Source organism: Macaca fascicularis, chromosome 7 (assembly GCF_037993035.2).
Source record: "Macaca fascicularis isolate 582-1 chromosome 7, T2T-MFA8v1.1".
In the NCBI taxonomy this organism is placed as follows: Eukaryota; Metazoa; Chordata; class Mammalia; order Primates; family Cercopithecidae; genus Macaca; species Macaca fascicularis.
In genome coordinates, this window is record NC_088381.1 from 141,432,626 (window position 1) to 141,444,722 (window position 12,097).

Genomic DNA, 12,097 nt, shown 5'->3' on the forward strand with positions numbered 1-12,097 from the left:
TCCTCAGCCGGAGTGGGACAGACCTGAGTCCCCAGCTGGTTCTGCCACCAGCTGACCAAAGTGGCCTGGGGCCCTGAATACACGAGTGACAGTCAGGTCACAAGACTATATCCCTTAGGCAAACCCTGGAGCTGCACTGGTCATGGAGGCAGGGGACTTTGGGTGTGTATGACCCCAAGTGACACCAGCTGTGGTGGCCAAGGGAGTGCCTGCATCATTCCTCCCCCAACTCCAGGCAGGGCAGCTCAGGGAGAGAGTCCTTCCGCTTGGGGAAAGGAGAGGGAAGAGTACTCAAGGAGTACAAACTCAGGAGACTTTGTCTTGCAGCCTGAGTAGCAACTCAACCACAGGAAAATAAAGCACCAGGCAGAATCCTGAGGCTCCTGATTCCAGGCCTTTGCTCCTACACTACGTTTCCAGACCTACCCTGCGCCAGAAGTGAATCCACTGCTCTGATGGGTTAGATTTATCCTGGCAGGATTCACCACCTGCTGACTAAAGTGCCCTTGGACTTTGAGTAAATATCAGTGGTAACTAAACAGTTCTGGCCACAGGTCTTGGGCAGGATCCAATACTGTACTGGTCTGCAAAGCTTCAGGTGTGACTCAGTGCACTACCATCTGTGGTGGCCACGGGAGTGCTCATGTCACCCCTGCCCCAACTCCAGGCAGCCCAGTTGGGAGAGAGATTCCTGATTGGGGGAAAGACAAGAAAGAGAGAAATGTTGCCTGGGTAACCAGGGAATTCTCCCTTATCTTACCCAAGGCCACCAAGGATCCAGGAGTATCTAGGAGTTGGCAACAGTTGCAGGGGTCATAGGCTTAGGGCACCCCCTGGTATACATCAGCTACAGAGACCATAGGCTTAAGTCACAACACTTAATCCCCTTTGAATATATAGAAAGCCTTCTCAAGGAGGATGGGTACAAATAAGTCCAGACTGTAAAGATTGGAATAAATACCTAACTCTTCAATGTCCAGACATTGATGACCATCCACAGCATCAAGAACATCCAGGAAAACTTTATTTTCCTGGATGGAAATGGACTAAATAATCCAGGAGTGACAGAGATATGTGAGCTTTCCAGACAGGGAATTCAAAATTGTGGTCTTGAAGAAGCTCAAACTTTGAGATAACACAGAGAAGGAATTCAGAATTCTGTCAATTTCAAAAAGAGATTGAAATCATAAAAATCAAGTAGAAAGGCTGCTCTGCCTATGGAGTAGCCTGTAATCCCAGCACTTTGGGAGGCCGAGACGGGCAGATCACAAGGTCAGGAGATCGAGACCATCCTGACTAACTTGGTGAAACCCCGTCTCTACTAAAAAATACAAAAAACTAGCCGGGCGTGGTGGCGGGCGCCTGTAGTCCCAGCTACTCGGGAGGCTGAGGCAGGAGAATGGCGTAAACCCGCGAGGCGGAGCTTGCAGTGAGCTGAGATCCGGCCACTGCACTCCAGCCTGGATGACAGAGCAAGACTCCGTCTCAAAAAAAAAAAAAAAATAATAATAATAATAATACTCTCATCTTTACCAACAGATTTTGCTTCTAAAGTTCTGAGGTGGAGTCCAAGAGTGTGCAGTCAGCTTCTGGGGTGGCGTTTGTTACATATAGTTTTTTGTTTATTTATTTATTTTTGAGACAGGGCCTCAATCTGTCACCCAAGCTGGAGTGTGGTGGCACAATCATGGTTCACTGTAGCCTTGCCTCCTAGTGTCAAGCAATCCTCCTGCCTCAGCGTCCTCAGTAGCTGGGACAACAGGTGCCCACCACCATGCCTGGCTAATGTTTTAAAACTTTTTTTTGTAGAGACGGGTCTTACTGTGCTGTCCAGGCTGGTTTCAAACTCCTGGACTCAAGCGATCTTCCTGCCTTGGCCTCCCGAAATGCTGGGACTGCGCCTGGAATAGATATGGGTAAAGAACCTTTTGCATCAGACGTTTGTGTCCTGCTCCCAGAATGTTGATTCAGTACGCTCCAAGTGAGACCTAGAAATCTGCATTTTCACAAGCTCTCAGGTTTAATACACATTACATTTAAAGAAAGCACAGCCCAAAGGGTGTCAGTGGGGTGTATGAAGGAAGCCTGGTTAGTGGAGAGAGTGGGATTAGGGAACAGCTGCATAACCTGGCTTGTTTCAAATCCCCCTTTCTCCGTTTTATGCCCTCAAAAAGTTCCCCTCATTTTCCCCCTCTACTTTCTAATGTCTCACCATGCACTCACACAGCTATACGGCTGTGTCTAGAGATTGCTCTGGAAACTCTGCTATAAAGATGACTTGGTCTAATGCCTTGATTTTTTTTTTTTTTTTTTGAGACAGGGTCTCACTCTTCTGGAGTACAGTGGCACAATCAGGGCTCACTGCAGCCTTGACCTCCTGGGATCAAGCGATCCTCCCACATAGCTGAGATTATAGGCACATAGCACCATTCTCGGTTAAATTTTTTTTTGTTTTTTTTTTGTAGAGATAGAGTCTCACTATGTTGCTTAGGCTGGTCTTGAACTCCTGGACTCAAACGATCCTCCCACCTTGGCCTCCCAAAATGCTGAGAATATAGGCATGAGCCACTGCACCAGGCCTAATGTCCTGATTTTATAAATCCCAAAACTGGGGCCCAGAGAGAAGAGACAAAATTAAGATCACCATACTGGTTAGTATCTGAAGCAATACTGACTCTTTTCACACCTAATCCAAAGGTTTTTCAGCTACCTCAGGTTGCCTCTCATCTTCCAGCGGACGCCATCCAGCACCTTTCAGACACTGGCAAAGGAGCAGTGTTTCAAAATTACTTTCCAAATGGCCTCCTACAAGGCAGTCCTCAGACAGAAGCAAGGTTCTGCATCTTAAGCCTTCCTTGGTTTCTCAGGTTCCAAAGCTGTTTCTATCAGTCTCCAAGCAACCAACTCTTTAGAATTCCATGAGTCTACTCAGAGAACTTGTGCGTTCAGTCAGTGGTATCTTCAACTATTTATTAAATATCATTCTTTGTAAACTGAGCTTTGAGAAATTGCATCTTATTTATTGATTATTTATTGAACGACGGTCATGGATTTTTTGGGGTTTTTTTTTTTTTTTTTTTTTTTTTGAGACGGAGTCTCACTTTGTCGCCCAGGCTGGAGTGCAGTGGTGCGATCTCAGCTCACTGCAACCTCTGCCTCCCGGGTTCAAGCAATTATTCTGCCTCAGCCTCCCATTTCAGGCCACACCACCATGACCCACTAATTTTTGTACTTTTAGTAGAGACAGGGTTTCACCATGTTGGCCAGGCTGTTCTTGAACTCCTGACCTCAAGTGATGCGCCCACTTTGGCCTGCCAAAGTGCTGGGATTTACAACTGTGAGCCACTGCACCCAGCCGCTTGGTCATTCTTTGAAAAATAAACCTCAGCCAGGCGCAATGACTCACGCCTGTAATCCCAGCACTTTGAGAGGCTGAGGCAGGCAGATCACCTGAGGTCAGGAGTTAGAGACCAGTCTGACCAACATGGTGAAACCCCGTCTCTACTAAAAATAGAAAATTTAAAAAGAAAATCAGCTGGGTCTGGTGGCACATGCCTGTAATTCCAGCTACTCAGGAGGCTGAGCAGGAGAATCGCTTGGACCCAGGAAGCAGAGGTTGCAGTGAGCCAAGATCACGCCATTGCACTCCAGCCTGGGCAACAAGAATGAAGTGCAGTCTCAAAAAATAAAAATAAAAAAACCCTCTGGATATATGCAGCTCCATATTCTCCCACCACAGGGGTTTAAAAATCCGGAGAAAGAAGCAAAGCAGGGAACACATGACCACATAGCTCTGGCAGGCATCAGATTACCAGGCTGATAGTACAGATGGTAAAAGTAGAAGTTGTCCATGGACTTTTCCATTCCCCTTTCAGCTGCTCCACTGCTACTTAATCTCCTTTGTCCACACAGTTCAATCCAATTTTCCCTGATCTCCAAATCCTGGCTAGATTATTAGCCATTAACACTAGTTTTTACAAGGAGACTCTTCAATCTTGTATTTCTAATAGTATAATTTCACACGTACAGAAATTCTTTGAGTTATAGAAATCTTACAGATACAGAAATTCTGATCTTCAGGAGTCCCGTTGTGAACAAAGTAATTTATCCTGACAGCAGGAAAGATTTCCGGGCCTAAGGCTCTGTCTGGTTGACCCAGGTCGTGCTATTCAGGTGGTCCGTCTCTTGGTTCCAGGCAAGACTGATGCTGCTGACTAACCTGAATATGGACTTTAGCACTTGGGCTCAAGCTGCACTCAGACGATTGGACCCCCATAAAAGAGCAAGAGGGTACGTTTTCTGGTATGAAAAGTAAACACTAGGCTGGGCGCAGTGGCTCACGCCTATAATCCCAGCACTTTGGGAGGCCGAGGCAGGCGGATCACAAGGTCAGGAGATCAAAACCATCCTGGCTAACACGGTGAAACCCCATCTCTACTAAAAATACAAAAAAAATTAGCCAGGCGTGGTGGCAGGCGCCTGAAGTCCGAACTACTCGGGAGGCTGAGGCAGGAGAATGGCGTGAACCCAGGAGGTGGAGCTTGCAGTGAGCCGAGATCGGGCCATTGCACTCCAGCCTAGGCAACAGAGTAATACTCAATCTCAAAAAAAAAAAAAAAAGAAAAAAGAAAAGAAAAGAAAAGTAAAGACTAAAAAAAATAAAATATTATAACCCTGCTGAGGCAGGAGGATCATTTGAACCCAGGAGTTTGAGGCTGCAGTGAGCTATGATGGCACTACTGCACCCCAGCCCAGGTGACAGAGGGAGACCCTGTCTCTAATAAAATAAATCAAAACCTTGTTGAAGGTTCCTCAAAAAATTAAATATAGAATTACTATGTTATCCAGCAATTCTACTTCTGGGTATATATCCAAAAGAATTGAAAGCAGGGACTTTAACAGATATTTGTATACCCATGTTCATAACAGCATACTCACAATAGCCAAACGGTGGAAACAATCCAAATGTCCATCGATGAATGAATGGATAAACAATATGTGGAAGATACACAACAGAATGTTATTCAGCCTTAAAAAGGAATGAAATGGGCCGGGTGCACTGGCTCACGCCTGTAATCCCAGCACTTTGGGAGGCCAAGAGGGTGGATCACCTGAGGTCAGAAGTTCAAGACCAGCCCAGTCAACATGGGGAAACCCCATCTCTACCAAATATACAAATATTAGCCAGGCATGGTGGTGGGCGCCTGTAATCCCAGCTACTCGGGAGGCTGAGGCAGGAGAATCTCTTGAACCCAGGAGGTGGAGGTTGCAGTGAGCCAAGATCATGCCATTGTGGTCCAGCCTGGGTGACAGAGCGAGACTTCGTCTCAAAAAAAAAAAAAAAAAAAAAAAAAAAAGCAATGAAATGGGCCAGGCAAGGTGGCAAATGCCTGTAATCCCAGCACTTTGGGAGCCTGAGGCGGGAGGATCACTTTGAGGTCAGGAGTTTGAGACCAGCTTGGCCAACACAGTGAAACCCTGTCTCTACTAAAAATACAAAAATTAGCCAGGTGTGGTGACACACACCTGTAGTCCCAGCTACTCGGGAGGCTGAGGCAAGAGAATCACTTGAACCCGGGAGGTTGCAGTGAGCCAAGATTGTACCACTCCACTCCAGCTGAGGCAACAAGAGTGAAACTCTGTCTCAAAAAAAAGGAATGAAATGGCTGGGTGAGGTGGTGCATGGCTATGATCCCAGCACTTTGGGAGGCTGAGGTAGGAAGATTGCTTGAATCTAGAAATTCAAGACCAGCCTGGGCAACAAAGTGAGACCCCCATCTCTACAAAAAACTTAAAAAGTATCCAGGTGAGGTGGCACATGTTTGTAGTCCTAGCTACTGGGGAGACTAAGATGGGAGGATTACTTGCACCTGGGAGGTTGAGACTGCAGTGAACCATGATCTTGCCACTGCACTCCAGAGCCTGGGTGACAGAGCAAAATTTCTGGGGAGAGTGAAGTTATGATATGCTGTAAGTATATGGAAGAACCTTGAAGACCGTATGCTAAGCAAAAGAAGCCAGACACGAAGGGACAAATACTGTATAATTACACTTTATGAGGTACCTAAAGTAGTCTAATTCAGAGACAGGAAGTGGAATAGTGGTTGCCAGGGGCTGGTGGCAGGGGGGAATGAGGAGTTATTGTTTAATGTTGTGGGAAGTCAAGGACCCCGAATGGAAGGACTGGCTGGAGCCGTGGCAGAGGAACATAAATTGTGAAGATTTCATCTTAATATGGACATTTATCAGTTCCCAAATAATACTTTTATAAATTCTTATACCTGTCTTTAATGTCTTAATCCTGTTATCTTCGTAAGCTGAGAATGTACATCACCTCAGACCACTGTGATAACTGTGTTAACTATACAATTGATTGTAAAACGTGTGTTTGAACAATATGAAATCAGTGCACCTTGAAAAAGAACAGAATAACAGCCATTTTTATGGAACAAGGGAAGGTAACCATAAGGTCTGACTGCCTGCGGGGTCAGGCAAAAAGAGCCATATTTTTCTTCTTGCAGAGAGCCTATAAACAGATGTGCAAGTATGAGAGATATCGCTAAATTCTTTTCCTAGCAAAGAATATTAATATTAATACCCTGGGAAAGGAATGTGTTCCTGGGGGGAGGTCTATAAATGGCCACTCTAGGAATGTCTGTCTTGTGCTGTTGAGATAAGGACTGAGATACGCCCTGGTCTACTGCTGTACCCTCAGGCTTACTAGGGTTGGGAAAACTCCACCCTGGTAAATTTGTGGTCAGACTGGTTCACTGGTCTCAAATCCTGTTTTCTGTTGTTTAAGATGTTTATCAAGACAATACGTGCACTGCTGAACATAGACCCTTACCAGTGGTTCTGCTTTTGCCCTTTGCCTTGTGATCTTTGTTGGACCCTTATCAGTGTTCTGCTTTTGCCCTCTGCCTGTGATCTTTGTTGGGCCCCTGTGAGTGGTTCTGCTTTTGCTCTTTGTCCTGTTCCCTCAGAAGCATGTGATCTTTGTTAGACCCTTATTAGTGGTTCTGCTTTTGCCTTTTGAAGCATGTGCTCTTTGTACCTACTCCCTGTTCTTACACCCCCTCCCCTTTTGAAACCCTTAATAAAAGCTTGCTGGTCTGAGACTCAGGCAAGCATCACAGTCCTACTGATATGTGATGTCACCCCTGGCAGCCCAGCTGTAAAATTCCTCTCTTTGTACTGTCTCTCTTTTTTTTTTTTTTTTTTTTTTTGAGACGGAGTCTCACTCTGTCGCCCAGGCTGGAGTGCAGTGGCCGGATCTCAGCTCACTGCAAGCTCCGCCTCCCGGGTTCACGCCATTCTCCTGCCTCAGCCTCCCGAGTAGCTGGGACTACAGGCGCCCACCACCTCGCCCGGCTATTTTTTTGTATTTTTTTAGTAGAGACGGGGTTTCACCGTGTTAGCCAGGATGGTCTCGATCTCCTGACCTCGTGATCCACCCGTCTCGGCCTCCCAAAGTGCTGGGATTACAGGCTTGAGCCACCGCGCCCGGCCTGTACTGTCTCTCTTTATTTCTCAGCCGGCTGACACTTATGGAAAAGAGAACCTATGTTGAAATATTGGGGGTGGGTTCCCACAATAGATTAATGGGTAAAGAGTTTCATTGTGGAATGATGTAAAAGTTCTGAGCCAGGCCTGGTGGCTCACGTCTATAACCCCAGCACTTTCGGAGGCCGAGGCAGGCAGATCACTTGGGGTCAGGAGTTCGAGTCCAGCTTGGCCAACACAGTGAAACCCCATCTCTACTAAAAATACAAAAATTAGCTGGGTGTGGTGGTGGGCGCCTCTATTCCCAGCTACTCGGGAGGCTGAGGCAGGATAATCATTTGAACCCGGGAGGCGGAGGTTGCAGAGTGCCACTGCACTCCAGCCTAGGGGACAGAGTGAGACTCCAAAAGTTCTGGAAATGGATAATGGTGATAGTTGTACAACAATGTAATGTACTTAATGTCACTGACTTGTACACTTAAAAATGGTTAAAATGGGCTTGTTCCAGCGGCTCCTGCCTGTAATACTAGCACTCTGGGAGGCCAAGGCAGAAGGATCACTCGAGGCCAGAGTTCGAGACCAGTCTGGGCAACGTAGCAAGACCCTGTCTCTGGAAAAAAAAAAAAAAGTTAAAATGAGGCCATGCATGCCTGTAATTCCAGCACTTTGGGAGGATGAGGTGGGAGGGTCACTTTTTTGGGAAGAGGAGGTGGGAGGATCCTTTGAACCCAGGAGTGCAAGGCTGCAATGAACTATCATGGTGCCATTGCACTCCAGCCTGGGTGACAGAGCAAGACCTAGTCTCTAAAAAAATAAGAGTTAAGGCCAGACACGGTGGCTCATGCCTGTAGTTCCAGCACTTTGGGAGGCTGAAGCGGGCAGATCACAAGGTCAGGAGTTCAAGAGCAGCCTGGCCAACATGGTGAAACCCCATCTTTACTAAAAATACAAAAATCAGCTGGCTGTGGTGGCACGTGACTATAATCCCAGCTACTCAAGAGGCTGAGGCAGGAGTATTGCTGGAACCTGAGGGCCACAGGTTGCAGTGAGCTGAGCTCATACCACTGCACTCCAGCCTGGGCGACAAAGCAAGATTCTGCCTTGAAAAAAAAAAGAATTAAAAAAAGAAACACGGCCGAGTGTAGTGGCTCATGTGTATAATTCCAACACTCAGGGAGGCCAAGGTGGGAGGATTACTTAAGCCCAGGAGTTCGAGACCAGGCAACATAGGGAGACCTCATCTGTACAAATAATCTAAAAAATTAGCCAGGTGTGGTGGTGCATGCCTGTGGTCCCAGGTACTCGGGAGGCTGAGGTGGGAGGACCTGGGAGGTTAAGGCTGTAGTGAGCTATGATCGCACCACTGCATTCCAACCCGGATAACACAGTGAGACACCCGTCTTAAAAAACAAACAAATAAACAAATACTATGCATAAAACCACAAGGCTCAAGGAATAACAGTTTGAAGTAGTTAGATGTGTGTGTTTTTTAATTTTCATGTCTTATCTTTCTTTTCTGCTTTTTTTTTTTTTTTTTTTTTTTTTTTTAGAAATGAGGTATTGCTCTGTTGCCCAAGCTGGTATTGAACTACTCCTGGGCTCAAGCAATCTCCTGCCTAGGCCTCCTAACAGCTGGAACTTCAGGCATGCACCACTGCACCCAGCTACTGGGGTAGTGTTTGACTAGTCTTTTAAAAAAATATGTTAATATCTTGGTAAAAAGTATATTTATACTGTTCTCTAACCTGCTTTTTTCATCAGTTTCATGGAAAAATGCTCATCATATATTCTTCTGCTATATAACTTTAAATGGCTACACTGCTTTCATTTATGACATCACAATTAAACTGGTTAAACCAAATTCATATTGCCAACTTGTTTCTAATTTTTTCTCTATTAAAATGATATGATAACCATCCTTGTAGCCAAATATTTACACACATTCGTGAAGCTTTACTTAAAAGAAATTCCTAGGGTATGATTCCATCCTGCGCGGCTGTTCTCTGGAGCAGCGTTCGTTTATCTCCGTCCACCTTCTCTCCCACCTAAGTGCGTGCCGCCACCTGATGGAACATTTGATGGACATGGACGTGAGCCCCTGAGGACCCAGAACTATCTTGTCAGTTATGAACTAAAGGCCGACAAAGATTATCACTTTAAGGTGGATAATGATGAAAATGAGTACCAGTTATCTTTAAGAACGGTCAGTTTAGGGGCTGGTGCAAAGGATGAATTGCCCATTGTTGAAACAGAGGCAATGAATTATGAAGGCAGTCCAATTAAAGTAACACTGGCAACTTTGAAAATGTCTGTACAGCCAACGGTTTCCCTTGGGGGCTTTGAAATAACACCACCAGTGGTCTTAAGGTTGAAGTGTGGTTCAGGGCCAGTGCATATTAGTGGACAGCATTTAGTAGCTGTGGAGGAAGATGCAGAGTCAGAAGATGAAGAGAAGGAGAATGTGAAACTCTTAAGTATATCTGGAAAGCAGTTTGACCCTGGAGGTGGTAGCAAGTTTCCACAGAAAAAGTAAAACTTGCTGCTGCTGAAGATGATGATGATGATGAAGATAATGATGATGAAGATGATATGATGATTTTGATAAGGAAGCTGAAGAAAAAGCACCAGTGAAGAAATCCATGTGAGATACTCCAGCCAAAAATGCACAAAAGTCAAATCATAATGGAAAAGACTCAAAACCATCATCAGCACCAAGATCAAAACGACAAGAATCCTTCAAAAAACAGGAAATCCTTCCTAAAACACCAAAAGGACCTAGTTCTGTAGAAGACATTAAAGCAAAGATGCAAGCAAGTATAGAAAAAGGTGGTTCTCTTCCCAAAGTGGAAGTCAAGTTCATCAATTATGTGAAGAATTGCTTCCAGATGACTGACCAAGAGGCTATTCAAGATCTCTGGCAGTGGAGGAAGTCTCTTTAAGAAAATAGTTAAAACAATTTGTTAAAAATTTTCCATCTTATTTCATTTCTGTAACAGTTGATATCTGGCTGTCCTTTTTATAATGCAGACTGAGAACTTTCCCTACCATATTTGATAAATGTTGTCCAGATTCCATTGCCAAGAATGTGTTGTCCAAAATGCCTGTTTAGTTTTTAAAGATGGAACTCCACCCTTTGCTAGGTTTTAAGTATGTATGGAATGTTATGATAGGACATAGTAGTAGTGGTGGTCAGACATGGAAATGGTGAGGAGACAAAAATATACATGTGGAATAAAACTCAGTATTTTAATAAAGTAGCATGGTTTCTATTGGGGAAAAAAAAAAAAAAAAAAAAAAAAAGAAATCCCTAGATGTGGAACTGTGAGTCAGAGAGAATGGATCTTTTAAATATTTTTGCATAGATTGCCATGAAAAGGTCATACCAGTTTATACATCCACCAATATATGAGTTTCTTTTCCAACCTGTGAGAGACAGTTAAAGCATAGTTGTTCAGAGTCCAGGCTTGAAAATCAGATTTCAAAGGTATGAGTCCTCTCCCTTTTTCTTTTCTTTTTTTTTTTTTTTTTGAGATGGAGTCTCACTCTGTCACCCAGGCTGGAGTGCAGTGGGGCCATCTCAGCTTCCTGCAAGCTCCATCTCCTGGGTTCACACCATTCTCCTGCCTTAGCTTCCCAAGTAGCTGGAACTACAGGCTCCTGCCACCACACCCGGCTAATTTTTTGTATTTTTGTTTGTTCGTTTGTTTTGTTTTGTTTTAGTAGAGACGGAGTTTCACCGTGTTAGCTAGGATGGTGTTGATCTCCTGACTTCGTGATCCGCCCGCCTCGGCCTCCCAAAGTGCTGGGATTACAGGCGTGAGTCACCACACCAGGCCCTTTTTTCTTTTTAGAGACAGGGTCTTATCCAGGTTGGTCTCAAACTCCTGGCCTTAAGCAACCCTGCCACCTCAGCCTCCAAGTAAACTGGGATTACAGGCGTGAGCCACCTCGCCCAACTTCCACTTTCTAGCTGTACAATCTTCAGAAAATCAGTTAAATTCTCTTAATTTACTAATAGGGTTCTTGTAAGTATTAACAATTAGCTACTATTATATTTACCTTCTTTAGTTCCTGAGACTTCTATGCACAGAATATACTTGATGTATGCCACAGAACCTATACGAAGGTAATTAGAACTAACAGGGAATTAATGTATGATAATGACATGGGACATGAGAGCATTTGGAACGAGATAAAAAGGCTTACCTCCAGGACAGCCTTATTAGGAGCAGAGGCAAACACAGGTTTTGTGGGTTTGAAGCTTATGCATTTGTAGGTTTCTCTAATTACAAAGATAGGAAATCATAAAATCAGGTATGAGGGCTTGGGAGGGGTCTAAAGCTTAAGCTTGATGGAAAACAAAACAAAACAAAACAAAACAAACAAAACCCACTTCTGGTTGGAACCAATAGCTTATGAAAAAGTAGAAAAAAGCCCGATGCATGGGGAGCGCCGGTAGTCCCTTGAGGTGTTTGAGAGGCTGAGGCAGGAAGATGGCTTGAGCCCAGGGAGTTTGAGGCTTGTAAGTGTGCAGTGATGGTAAACCGCCGCTGTACTCCAGGCTGGCAACATAGTGAGACACTGTCTCTTCAAA

General features: G+C 44.9%; 1 pseudogene; it reads left to right on the forward strand.

The window, feature by feature from the left end:
• The first annotated feature begins 9,554 nt into the window (after positions 1–9,554).
• On the forward strand, positions 9,555–10,459 carry LOC102133984 (nucleophosmin pseudogene; annotated as a pseudogene).
• The last annotated feature ends 1,638 nt before the right edge of the window (positions 10,460–12,097 follow it).